The sequence below is a fragment of the Eulemur rufifrons genome, chromosome 2, assembly GCF_041146395.1.
Source record: "Eulemur rufifrons isolate Redbay chromosome 2, OSU_ERuf_1, whole genome shotgun sequence".
Classification (NCBI taxonomy): Eukaryota; Metazoa; Chordata; class Mammalia; order Primates; family Lemuridae; genus Eulemur; species Eulemur rufifrons.
This window is the reverse complement of record NC_090984.1, coordinates 39652121-39666709: the sequence shown is the minus strand read 5'-3', so window position 1 is coordinate 39666709 and position 14589 is coordinate 39652121. Positions and strand designations below refer to the sequence as shown.

At 35.4% G+C, this 14589-nt stretch overlaps 1 protein-coding gene across 2 annotated transcripts in view; it reads left to right on the top strand.

Annotated features, from left to right (window-relative positions):
- The window catches only part of UNC13C (unc-13 homolog C), a 562886-nt gene that overhangs the window by 170967 nt on the left and 377330 nt on the right, over positions 1-14589 (top strand). The gene's annotated exons all lie outside the window — the stretch shown is intronic.

Genomic DNA, 14589 nt, shown 5'->3' with positions numbered 1-14589 from the left:
TAAATAAATAAGCACTAGTTTAACGCTGACTTTTTACCTGGTACTGTTATAATTGTTAAATATAATGACTTATTTAATCCTTACAATGGCCTTATGAGGTAAGTACTATTTTGATCCTCATTTTACAAATGAGGAAACCAATGCACAAAGCACTTGAAAATTTTTTCCTTGATACAGATAATGAGTGGCAAAGTCAGTATTCAAGCTCAGTATAATTCTAGAGTCTATGATCTTAATCATAATGCCATATTGCCTCTGCAACTTGCTTTTTTCTTTTCTCTTTTCTTCCATTTCATAACATGCCTTGCAAAACTTTCCAATTCATTATTTTTAAGTGATGCAAATATTAAAACATTTATGTAATGTTTATTTGTTCATTCTTCTATTAGTGAATTTTCAAAATTATTTCTGTGTCATTGTAAATAATACAGTAGTGAACACATAATAATTAGACATTTTAAAATGTAATTTGTGGAACAAAGCTTATGTATAGTTTATATATATGTATATATCTCTATATTCATAGAGATATATACTAGATGTTTTATAAGTTTTGAAATTTACATTTATGTACAATATAAATAGAAGCAAAAGTTAGATATATAGTTAGTTATTTTTAGTTGAAAAGTTTCACAGTTCTGTTTTATAATACTCTCGTTCTTTGAGAGTTAAACCCATCCATGTTACTTTTTTCAAATTTGAAGCTCCTGCAAAATAATATATATGAATCATTTTTATTTTTATTTCCCCAAGTGATTAATATGTTATTTCTGTAACATCTATAACTTCAATGTGCTTAAAATAAATATGTGAAGAATTACTCACATTCCTATTCTAATGTCACAATAACTTAAACAAGTTATAAAAATCAGCTGTGTTAAAAGCTGTCTATGATTTATCCATAGAAATTCAGGTAATAAATAGACTGCTCTCTTTCCACTACCCCACACATATTGTGTCTTTAAGTTAACTAAAAATAATAACTTGGCCAATTAAATAAAATGGTTACCTTAGAAAATAATAAGGTTGCATTCTAATTTAATTATGAAAAAATATTATAATATAGTGTCATAAGCCTGGAGGTTTATTTTAGTTTATGGTCTTACCGACCCTGCAATTCCTCATCACCTACAGCATTCATCACTTTGTAACAATTTGATTTCCTGACTCAGGTCTGAATATGGACTTTTATCATTGTCAAAGCATCAGAGTTAATCTACATCCATGTTTTTGTTAAATGCATGCAGTGTGAATGTCTAGCTAAAATAGGTCATCTTTGTGTTTTGAATAGATACTTTCCATATTGTTATTTTTTCAGAAACTGTCTCTTTCAAGGACTCTCCAGGGAATTTTGGAATTATATTATGGAAAGAGGTGATAATTTTCAGTCAACAAGAGAATTTGTCATTGTCTGACTGCTTATTTCCTCTTGAAGAACCTGAAGGGTACATTTAAATATGAACTTTCAATCACAAGCTCTTTCAGAAGGATTTGCTTATTTTACTTTTCTTATAAATATTTTTAAATATCTTTTTTAGTAAAATGAAATATTAATAGTACTATAATTCCTCTCATATCACAACTTCTATTATCCTGAAAAACTGAGACTGGAGGAGACTTTCAAAATTGGAAGTCATTGCTGTTTCATGACAGTGCTACGACATTCTTCACTTTTCTGCCTTCATTATCCCTGAGCAGTTCAAAGCCAAACCACATTCACCCTCCCCCTCCCCTTTCTCAAGTGTCAATGAAAGAATAATCTGTACACACCGAAACCAGATAATGGAATTAACGATTCTGCTTTCTGATTGCTGCTCAGCTGTCTGTACATTTCCTGTAAGTGTTTCTTGAAAATACATGCCAAACTTTATTCTGTTTTTCCCGTCTGTCACAATAAAACTTCAGATGGGCTCTGGGAAAGGAATTGAGGGAAAGAGAGAGAAAAGGTGGACAGAAAAAAAATAAATAAATGGAAAAGGGAGAAACCTGGAAGGATGCATAGTTTGGTGAAATCAACAAATTCTACATTTTACATCTTTTAGTAATTTTATAAGATTTTGATCGCTTTTGTAATATATGTAAGTTAAGAGTCACATATAAAGCACATACCATGACAGTAATAGAAGTGCCAGAGGTTTATTGGAGGGAAATGTCTCAAAGATAAAACGGAGAGACAGCAGAAGTGAGGAGAGCCTTTTCCATGTTCCCACTTGTTTGCATCATTCCTATAGTATATATTAATATTAGTCTCTTAAGTTATCTGAATTTAACAAGATTCTTATCCTGCAACTTGATTTTAAGGTCTTAAGGGGCTCAGAGGAAGTCAACTTGCTTAAACCATTGCAGGAGGAACAACCCGGTATCTCTTGGCTAGTTCAGACAGTCTCTTAATTAAGAAAATGAAAGCAATAAGACCACCAACTTTCTCCAACCCATGGAACAAGAATGAGTTGCTGAGCCATTCACTTTCTATGGCCGGGAATACTGCCTACCCCATTTTGGCCTACCGACCTCTTTAGTTCAGAGTCAGCTGAATGCTTCACTAGGCTCTGTTGGAGATTTCTCAGGAGCACTTGAAATCTTCTCTATTTAGAAAGACGTGAGATCATTAGAGTACATTTTTATATCAGCCACAGAAACTGGGCATTAGGCTGGCTACTTCAGTGTGTGAATTGATGAGACATCACTACAACTATGGACCCTTTTAGTGGGAAATACCCTTTTGCATGGTATCTGTGGAATTAAGGTAAACTTTGCTATCTATAATCTAAATCAGTCTTATAAATACCATAGTATTCTTGGGGTAGATTATCAGTGATTCCTTTCAGGAACATCTTTTCCTAAATAGATAGTGGCAAAAATTCATGAAACTAGTTCAAAGAATTAAGAAAATGGAACCGTCATACTCAAACTACTAATAGCTCATCGTTCACCAAGTTATAGATTGGCAGCTTTTTCATCAGCTCATTTTCTGGCCTGAGTTTGTAGCTTAACATTCTTTCTTGCTCAGTCATAGACCATAAATTCAGAAAGGACACTTGAATATTACCCACAGTCAATCCAATGATACTGTATAAGACCCCCCCACCCATCCTCTGGTAATATTAGAGAATATATCCCTCTGTCTTTACACACATACAAGAAACCTGATATCTACTCTACTAGAGGCCATGCTGTGTGCTTATGAGGCAGACGATAGAAAATTTTCCCCCCAAATTGTATTTTTACTTCCATTGTTAGTAGTATTTTAGAATGTAAAACCTCAGGGTAATTCTGGGTTGCAGGCAAGGGCAAATTCAAACTTTACTCATTATATAAAAGTCATGTCTTAAGGAAGATAGGTTTCTATTTTAGATCCTGAGGATTCATATGAACCCCACATCCATATCAACCCAGGATGCAGATAGTGGCCCCACTTCAGGGAAGGAAATCACAGCTGTCATCAACTCTGACACCTTTCATTTAGCCAGTCCCTGGCACTGGAGCCTTCACTTCCTGATAGGCACAGCACTCTAGCTCCTCAGAAAGGGCCTGTTTTCCTTTCATCTTTAGGTGACTGCCGATCAAAAACAGACTCCACAAGAAATTTACCTTTCCCTGCCTTCCATAAGCCACTAACTCTACCTCGTAGTATTTGAGACATACTTTAAAATTCTCCCAAATCATGTACTTTTAAGAGACCAGCATTTGGTAAGTCCATCTCACTTTTAGTGATGCAAATTGTATCATATACCCAATTCTTAAGGCCAGTCTTTTCTTAGTTTAAAAAGCTAAGGCCACCAACATAAGCTTAAGCACAGTGCTACTTCTGTCTTCTCACCCTTGTGTCTCCATTCAACATTTTTTTCCCCCACTCCAGGGTCTACATCAAAAAGCCACAAATACATCTCAAGCCAGTGCTAGTCTTACTCTTTTCTGGCTTTGAGCATCACAGGAGGACCCACTTAATATATCAGTTATCAGGGACAATCCAACCTCTGGAAAATAAAATTCGTAGTAAAGAAACCCGAGGAGAGTATATTTGTTGAAGAAAAACATACTATGTTGAAGCACAGTATTTTTCTAAAGCCTTTCCTGTGTTTGATTTGCTCATGGAACATTTACATATTATTATACATTTTCAGTTCTTTATAACAGATCCTTCATCATGACCCCTAAGTCTCTCGGGCTTAAATTTATTAGGAAATTAACAAATCTTAGATATAACACACAGAATCAACTTTAATATTCTAATGACTTCAAGATATTCTTTGAGTTGGAAGAGTAGCAAATTAAGATCACTTACACATCCATTATGAACATGGTATTCGAGTAGTCTGTCTTAAAACAGTGATTTAAAATAGTTCAGTACTATGGTGAATATCATCTGTTACATTGAGCACAATAATCACTTGTGTTAAAAAAAAATTACCAGCTATGAGCAAAAAACATTGAAAATAATCCCACTAAATGAGATGGGAAGTTGTAAGGAATACCATGTCTCTTAAATCTGCTGATTCTTTCCAAAATGTAATTGATATGCCTAAGTACATCTAACATGTATAAAAAACTATTAGAAAATAAAGAGGAACACTGAAGATAATCTTTATATTTCCCATTAAAGAATATAGAGAGTATGTTTTAGGTCTCTTTTAGTAAATAAATACCATATTCCATGAAGGTGGGTAACGTAGAGTCCCTCTTTTGGCAGATTATTTAGTATTGCAACAGAACAGTAAAATAATCACTGCTGACAAAATAACATGCTTCTGTAACATTGTAAGCAATTACTCCTTATTTAAAGTAACAAGTTCATTTAATACACAATACTTTCATAAATACTAAATAGCTTGTTGCCAAAACTGCACTTTGATTCTTAGACATGATGAGTTCTAAATCTACAACTAGCAGATTAAGATAGTTCTTGTTTTTTAGTCTTCGTTAGCATTTACAGTTTGAAATATAATAGAGTAAATTTAAAAAAGCATTTTAATGAGATAATCTCTCAAATTCATAATTATTATAATGATATAACTAATACTTTTTCAAATGTTACAGTATAACAGGCCCATATCTAAGCATTATTTATTCATTACTTCCTTTAATCCGTGTAACAATTTTTGAGGTAAATACTATGATTATTATTCACGTTGTACAGATAAGGTAACTGAGGCTTCAAGGCAATAAGCATGGTCAAGATCAAACAGTTGACTATCAGAGCTGAGATTTGAACTAGGTCTACTTGACCCCAGGACTTGATGGATTCACTGTTATGCCAAATTGATATAATTTGAAAATAAATTTCTGAATCAGTTCTATTATGTATTGTATTTTATATTTATATCATGTTTGGAGGGCTTTTTTTTCTTTTTTCTTGAGACAAAGTCTCATTCTGTCACCCAGGCTAGAGTGCCATGGTGTCAGCCTAGCTTATAGCAACTTCAAACTCCCAGGCTCCATTGATCCTCCTGCCTCAGCCTCCCCTGTAGCTGGGACTACACGCATGTGCCACCATGCCTGGCTAATTTTTTCTATTTTTTGTAGAGAAAAAGTCTCACTCTTGCTCAGGGTGGTCTCGAACTCCTGACCTCAAGTGATCCTCCAGCCTTGGCCTCCCAGAGGCCTCCCAATGCTAGAATTACAGGCATGAGCCACTGCACCCAGTAGTATGTTTTGAGTTTAACATGACATTATGTATTTAATGTATTTAACAATACATTATGTATTGGTCTGACAAGGTTTTTAAATAGATGTATCAAATAAACATTGTATATACATTTCTATCTACATTTCAGAAAGGTATTTACAAAAGAATTTCAGAATATCTCCTAGAAAAATAACCTACATGAAGTAATAATAGGTTGAATGACTGGACCCAAAGTGTAATTATCCATAAATGATATTGTACTTGGGGAGGTTTTTAATGGAATGATTCAGGAATTGCCTTTATATAAACTTTTTATTGATATATAATAGATGTACATATTTTTGGGTACACGTGATATTTTGATACATTCATATAATTGTAATAACCAAACCAGGGTAATTGAAATAGTCATTATCTTAAACATTTATCTTTGTGCTGGGAATATTTGAATTATTCTCTACTAGGTATTTTGAAATATACTATAAATTATTATTTACTATAGTCATCTATTTGTTGAACAAAATTTCTTCCATATAACTGTATGTTTATACCCATTAATCAACATCTCTTCATCCCCACCTCACCTATACTCTTCCTGGCCTCTAGTAGCCATCGATCTACTCTGTATCTTCATATAATTCACTTTCTTAGTTCTCACATATGAGTGAGAACATGTGCTATTTGTCTTTCTGTGCTTAGCTTATTTTACTTAACATAATTGCCTCCATTTTTATCCATGTTACTGCAATGGGGTTTCATTCCTTTTTAGGGCTGGAGAATATCCCATTGTGTGGTGTGAGGGGTATGTGTGTATACATACCACATATTCTTTATCCATCCATCCATTGGTAGACACTTAGGTTGATTCCAAAATCTTGGCTATTGTGAATAGTGTTGCCGTGAACATGACAGTGCAGATACATCTTTGATGTACTGAATTCCTTTTGGCTACATATCCAGTAGTGGGATTGCTGGATCAAATGGTAGTTTTAATTTTTTGAGAAAACATCATAGTGTTTTCCATAGTAGCTGTGCTAATTTACATTCCCACCAACAGTGTACCAGCATTCCCCTTTATCTGCATCCTCGTCAGGATTTTTTTTGTTTTTTTTTTTTTGGTCTTTTGATAATAGCTATACTAACTGTGTGAGATGATATCTCATTGTGGTTTTGATTTGTATTTTCCTGATGATTGGTGATGTTGAGCATTTTTTTCACCTACCCATCGGTCATTGGTATGTCATCTTTTTGCCCATTTTTATATCAGATTATAATTTTTTTGATATTATTTGAATTCCTTGTATATTCTGTTTTATTATTCCCATGTTAGATGGGTAGTTTGCGGATATTTTCTCTCATTCTGTGGGTTGTCTCTTCACTTTTGTTGACCATTTCCTTTGCTGTGCAGAAGCTTTTTATCTTGATGTGATCCCATTTGTCTACTTTTGCTTCCATTGCCTGTGCTTTTGAGATCTTACTCGAAAAACTTTTTCCAAACCAATGTCCTGGAGTATTTTCCCAATGTTTTATTCTAGTAGTTTCAGATTTTCAGGTCTTAGATTTGCCTTTACTTCATTTTAAGTTTATTTTTTGTATATATTAAGAGATAGGGGTCTAGTTTCATTTTTTGCATATATTGATCCAGTTTTTCCATCACCATTTATTCAAGAGACTGTCTTTACCTATGTTCTTGGTACTTTTGTTGAAAATGAGTTCGCTATAAATGTGTGGATTTATAACTGGACTCTTCTGTTCTATTGGTCTATGTGTCTGTTTTTACACCAATAGTATTCTGTTTTAGTTGCTATAGCTTTGTGGTACATTTTGAAGTCAGATAGTATTATGCCTACAGCTTTATTCTTTTTGCTCAATATTGCTTTGGCTATTTGGTGGTGTTTTGGGCTCCATATACATTTTAGGACATCTTTTTCTATTTCTGTGAAGAATGTCATTGGTATTTTAATAGAGATTGCATTGAATATGTAGCTTATATTGCATAGTATTGGCATTTTAACAAGGCAAATGTCCAAAAGTTCTTTTTTTTTTTTTTTTTTTTTGTTGAGACAGAGTCTCACTTTGTTGCCCAGGCTAGAGTGAGTGCCGTGGCGTCAGCTTAGCTCACAGCAACCTCAGACTCCTCGGCTTAAGCGATCCTACTGCCTCAGCCTCCCGAGTAGCTGGGACTACAGGCATGCGCCACTATGCCCGGCTAATTTTTTTTTCTATATAGATTTTTAGTTGTCCATATAATTTCTTTCTATTTTTAGTAGAGACGGGGTCTCGCTCTTGCTCAGGCTGGTCTCGAACTCCTGACCTCGAGCGATCCACCCGCCTTGGCCTCCCAGAGTGCTAGGATTACAGGTGTGAGCCACCGCGGCCGGCCGATCCAAAAGTTCTTAACGTATTATAACAATGGGCTCAATCTAACAAGATCAAGTATAAATAGTGTATTGGTCAAGGTAAGCTAGGTTATGAGACAGCAACAAACAACCACCAAATCTCAGTGTATTAATGAAATATAGGTTTATTTCTCACCAATACAACATTTTCAGTGCATGTAGATATAGGGGAGGAGGATGCACTTTGTCCTTCATGGCTGGTCAGGGAGCCAGGCTGACAGAGGCTTTGTCTTGATACATGCTGAATCTGGAAAAGAGAAGGATTAGGTAAGAATATGTTAAATGTCTTCAAATATTTAAAAGATTAGGTATAGAAAAGGGGCTAACTTGTTCTGAGCTTCCTAGTGGATAGAACATAAATCATTGAAGAAATCATGTGAAAGCAGAATTCTGCTCAGTATGAGGAGATATTTCCAACAACGAGAGTTGTCTTTGTAAAACCTTAGTTTCCCATGGCTAGAGATATTTAAATAGACTAGGTCATCAGTCCTTAATCTTTTTGGCACCAGGAACCAGTTTCATGGAAGACAATTTTTCCATGACCGGGGGTCGGGGGGTGAGGGCATGAGGGCATGCTCAGGCAGTGATGCAGGAGATGGACAGCAGCTGTAAATGCAGATGAAGCTTTGCTCACTTGCCTGTGGCTCAGCTCCTGCTGTGCGGCTGGGTTCCTAACAAGTACCAGTCTGTGGACCTGGGGTTGGGGACAGCTAGGACTAGGTGATCACGTGTTAGAAATATTGCAAAGAAACTTGAATATAAGATGCTTAATTCTTTAAAGCCTCTTACAATCTTGAGATTCTATTACATCCTAATATTATAACCTATCCTAATAGGATATAATCACTGTATCAATTAGATATTGCTGTGTAACAAACAACTCCAGAAATCAGTGGCTTAAACCAATAAATCCACTGATCTTGTCTACATTCGCTCATGCATATATGGCTAGCTAGAGAGAGAGGGGCCAGTGGTTGTCTGGCCGTTTTGAGGGGACAACCGGGAGGAATTGGGCTATGTGTCATGCATCATCCAGCTGGCCAGACCAAGCTTATTTACATGGCAGTGACAGGATTCTAAAGGAACAAGTAGAAGCATGCAAGACCATTTGAGTCTAAGGCTGGAACTGACAACCAACAGTTTTGCTACATTCTATTGTGTAAGAAAGTCATTAAGTCTGGCTGAGATTCAAAGAATGTAGAAATAGACTCTGCCTTTTTATGGGAGAATTGAAAAACTGAAGCCTTTTTTTAAAAAATATGATCTAATATAATCATGTATAGTTATAATTAAATAGTCCTCAAATTGCATATTTTTCAGAATTTATAGAAAATAGAATGTTATTTCCATATATTTACGTCCATTTACAACAGAGCATTCTTCGTATTTGGAATAATAAAAAATAGTAATTGCCATGTAAACATCAGAATCTCACTTTTGGTATTTACCCAATTATCTCAGCTACAATACAGGATAAAGAACTATTTCCTTTCCAGAATAAAGTGCTCTGCAAATTTAAGGAGGTGATATTTCCTATGTGGAGTTATCAGGGCAGACTTTACAGAGAAGGTAGCATTGAGTTGGGATTTAAAGTTTGGATACAATTTTGACATGTGGATGTGGAAAAGAAAATGCAGACCAGGAAGCAGTACAAAAACTTGAGTAGCATGGTGGGCAAGAGAATGTGTTGGACAATAGTGTGTCAGAGCACATGAAAGAGAGAAGTGGAAAATTGTTTGCAAATGTAAATTCAAAATTTGTCTGACTAAAGATATTAAACGTATTAATCTTTGAATGATGTATCTATAACTTGCATCCTGTGAAATATGACTCAGGTATTCTGGGAACACAGTGGTCGAACAATAACTACTGGGTGATAGTGACAATAAGGGGGAAGAAAACAACCCAAAGGGTACAAATTACAGATAAAACACTAAGTGAGGGCAAATTATATCTCTACTCTTCCAACTGGGCAAGGGGAATTGAGTGGAAAATCCTATACTGCCTCTGAGTAAAAGACAGACAATAATGTGATATATTGGTAAGTATACAGAACTTAGAAGGCCTAGTTTTAAGTCTTGACTCCATTACTTAGCTGTGTGAATTTGGGCAGGCCATTTAACCCAGGAGTCTTAATGCCTCATTTGGAAAATGTAGATTATATTCATAGCATTATAATACAATCACAGGATCATGTACTGTGTCTCAGCTTACTTTAAAGTGTAGCATACAATATAGAATATAATAGTTTTATAATATAGAAAAAGTAAAGCATTTCTCATGGTGATCAGAGGTAGTGTTTCCTGGGGCTGAGGGTATTCCCAGAATACAGTGCTAAAACCAAGAAAGTCCTAAGCAAATAGAGATGAGTTGGCCACCCTAGGGGTTCAGGAGGACTCTGGCTACCCTAACTTGGCCACTGAAAGTGTTCCCCTGAGAAGATCAGTACAGCTGTAACACACATATAGCTCACTAGCAGTTTTCATGTAGAGAATTAAATTTGATGATATACTTCTCTCTCCTTCTATTGGGCTTCTACTGGGAAGCTCTGTATCTCTGGTCTTCTGCCTAAGAAAATGCACGGATTCAAAATTGAATCCTTGAAAAAGTAATTACCTACTTGAGCCCCCTACTTGGCGTATTTCATTAGCCATAATTGATTGCCTCTAGAAAATAGAAGGATCATATCTCAGGAAGCCAGAGTAGATTTCATCTGCAGAAAGACAAAGAAATAGGGAAGAGAGAGGCCTCAAGAGATGTAATGTGGGGTTCTGAACTGAATTGCATCATGAGAAGGAGAAACTTGTAGACCAGAAATCTGTTTTATTGCCCATAAGTAGACCTCATGCCCGCCCCCCTTTTCTAAAAACTTTGATGTTTGAATGAAGACATGGTAAATACTGACTAACTTGTTCCCTTTCAGTGTGTCTTAGGGTGTGTTTTCTGCTTTTGATATTAGCTTTCTTAACCTCTCAACTGACAGCACCCATTTCCTTCCTATGATTGCAAACTGGAGCATGGGCAGGATTTTATTTCACTATCTTTGGCAGGAGGGCCCAGTTTTTGTTGGACTCAAAGCTAGAAACAGATCTTGCCAATGCTTAGAAACTTGACACTTCCTGCATCACACCATTAAACATCTGCCTACTGGCAGTATGTCTTACTTATTATACTCAGTGAGCTATTTCATGCTCACTGTTGAGCAGGCTACAATAGAACTGTCTAGTAAACATGCTGATGTAATAACTTCTATGTTTCTCTAGCATTCAAATTCTGTTTAAATCACTAGACCAGGCAGAATGAACACAGTAAAAGTCTGACACAATGTAAATATCAATGGATTTAGTAGAGAGGAAAACTAAAGGAAGAAGACTATCTCATTTCAATCAAAGTCAAGTCAACTTGGTGTATTGAGGGTACGCCAAGTGCAAAAGCACTGTTCATGCTATGGGTCTTGTTTGATTAGATCATAGGACACAGACACATAAGGCTCTCTCTCTCTTTGTGCATGTCATATTCAGCTAAAAAGATAGTTGAGATTATCAGTCAGACAAGGGACCATACGAACTGGAAAGAAAAACCAGGTGGCCCTGTGGCCAAAATATACCTTAAGAGTCTCCTGGCATTTAAGCACCTACTTCTGGCATGAATAACCACCTGGATGTGGGAATTTGTGGTCTAGTTTGGTAGATTCATGAGGCTCCTGAGGTATTAGGACATAATCTTACATGTCAGCTAAGAAACATGTGGTTTTTGCCTGTGTTTTCTAACTCCAAATACCTGACAGATATGTTAGTTTAACATTGTGGCCATGGTACACTAGAGAAAGTACTAGAATACTGGGAAGGCAGAAGAGTCATGTGTACCTACCTCTTCCCTTAGATATTATTATATCACCTGCATATCCTATCCTGTCCTTGAGCACAACACCAGTTTTAGGCAATCAGAAGCTAGCAAAAGCATTTATTATTTTTTTATTTTTATTTGTATAAATTTAAGGGGTTCAAGTGCAATTTTGTTACCATGGCTATATTTTGTAGTGGTGAAGTCTGGGCTTTTAGTGTCTACATCACCAGAATAATGTACATTGTACTCATTAAGTAACTTCTCATCATCTAACCTCCTTCCACCCTCCCACACTTCCAAGTCTTCCATGTCTGTCATTCTGTACTCTATGTATATCCATGTGTACACATTTTTAGTTCCTGCTTATAAGGGAGAGCATAGCAAAGGCATTTAAACAGTGAGGCTTAAAAAATAAATCTTTGTTGTAGTACGATTGAGGTGCAAGGAGTATATGATATGTATTAGAAACCATACAATTGGAAGACTTTTGGAATATTATTGACAAAAAGAGAACATATGGGCTGCTTTGTTAGAATAAATGATAACTCTAGCTTTAAGCATATTCTTCTTGGGGAAAATATGAAATAATAATCAAATGGAAATGTTGAGTGGACTGTCAGGAGTGAGGGAGTAGGACAAAGTTTAGGATTGGTATAGTGATTTGAGATTCAACTCTGGAAGTGGCAGCTACATAGAAATGGCACAGACAGCATAGAAACCTAGATTGAATGATTGAGAAGGAAGGGTGCTATTATACCTTCTTAACACATACTACTTTGTTCTTATTTATATCAAGTAACAGCAAATCATGCCACAGGTTTGTGTCATAGGAACTATGATAAGTTGTTGATCACTCCAGGATATCATTGACTTACTTTTTTACCAAGGAAACTAAATTCCAAGATCCAGAGTTGTTCATCCTGCTTTTTGATTTAGCAATGGAATTCATGAACATTAAACCTGGCATAAGACTCTGATATCTGGAATAAAATTTTACCTAAATATCTATTCTACAGCAAAGCCATGGAAAAGTTGCTTAATTTCTCTAAAGTGATGTTATTTTCATCTCTTTAAGGGAATAATTACAATTTCTACATCATTCAATTGCTGTGAGTATTAAATGAATTCACAGTGCATGGCATATAGAACACAAATGTTCATTACATGTTCTTCAGTAATTATTCCATGTTTTAAAATATTCTTCAGCATCTATATCTCTGATCTAGTTCTGATAATGAGTTTAGATTTTAAAGATCAAACTATAATTAGAAATTAGGTGCCACACCCTTCGAAAGTTGAAAAATTCTTAATTCTGCACATTCATATTGGACTGTAATACATCAGCCTAAGAGGAGCAAAGAAAAGTCAGTGTGAATAACAGCACAGCCCCACAAAGAGAAGAGTTCATGCTCGGTGGATTATTATCAAAAAACTCTCTGATCTGTATTTAATCTCAGGGTTATTCTATAAATCAAAAATAAACAGAACCATTAAGCTGGCCAATTTGGACACGGAGAATGGAGGTCTGGGACTTGCAAACTAGCGTTGGGCAATGCCTTACTGCCAGGTACACGTACCCAGTTTGACAGTGGTAAAAGATGCCCTGAGGCCAATAATTTTGTCCACTGGAATTGCAACCATTAAATTTTAAAATTTGTTAATTTAATCTTATTTTAATGAACATAGAGAAATAATATCAACAGCCACAATTTCTCTTACAATGGGAATAAACATCTCAATATTAAAAATTCAGAATTGTTTTCTTCTTGTTTTGGTGGTTTGTTTTATATTGGATACAGTATGCCTTTTGTCAATGTCATTAAATGTTTGACTTTTTCCAAGCAATCACATGTCTGTGTCATGGAGAGATTTGTAATTTTGCTTAAGCACAGATTTTATGTTGGTTATCTAACATTCTCATTATCATGCTGCCTTAACCTTCAATCATTAGAAAATTACATATGATAGAGTCATATTGTTGTTATTTATAAGTCCATGTTTGTGTGTATGACAAGTGTATACTCTTTAAGATTTCTTTCTTCTTATAGCAGATAATTTATAACTCCCAAAGGGCTAATGTGACCTCATGCAAGTGACTAGCACATAATGCCCAGTAATTTCACTAATAGGTAGAGAGACTTGTCCATTTCCCTGTTTGGTTCACTCTAGCTAGGGCTCATCTCCTGTGTTTGCAGAATCTACAGACCTGACTCCCTTGGCTTGTGCCATTATAAAATCATGGATAGACAGACCAGAAGGCATTTAAAGAGATTATGAGGGCCGGCCCTTGCAATCAAAGAAAGAATGTGTTAACTATTGTGGCTTCATGCATGAAGATCTCCTAGCAAGGAGATTTCAAAAGCTCTTTCCCTCTCAAATACATTCTGATATTTTTATCATTTTCACTGTCTGATAAAGATTCTTTTTATCAAAACCAGAGTCGTGCTTTTAAATCAATTTTTCCTATTAAGTGTTCTATCCTTTGAGACCAGTTTCAGGAAATAGTTCCCTGGCTATTAATGAGAAAGTTTTCCTGGATCTTCCTCCATTCCCTTCTATTGAATCCAATACAAATTAGTTTATCCTTTTTAGTTTACATTTAATTTGCTATATCTCTAATCTCTTATAGAAATGTAATTTTAAAAATTCTAATCTGGGTTTAGAATAGTTCCCTAAAAAAATAACTTACTAAAACTCAACAAGATTAAGCATGAAGGG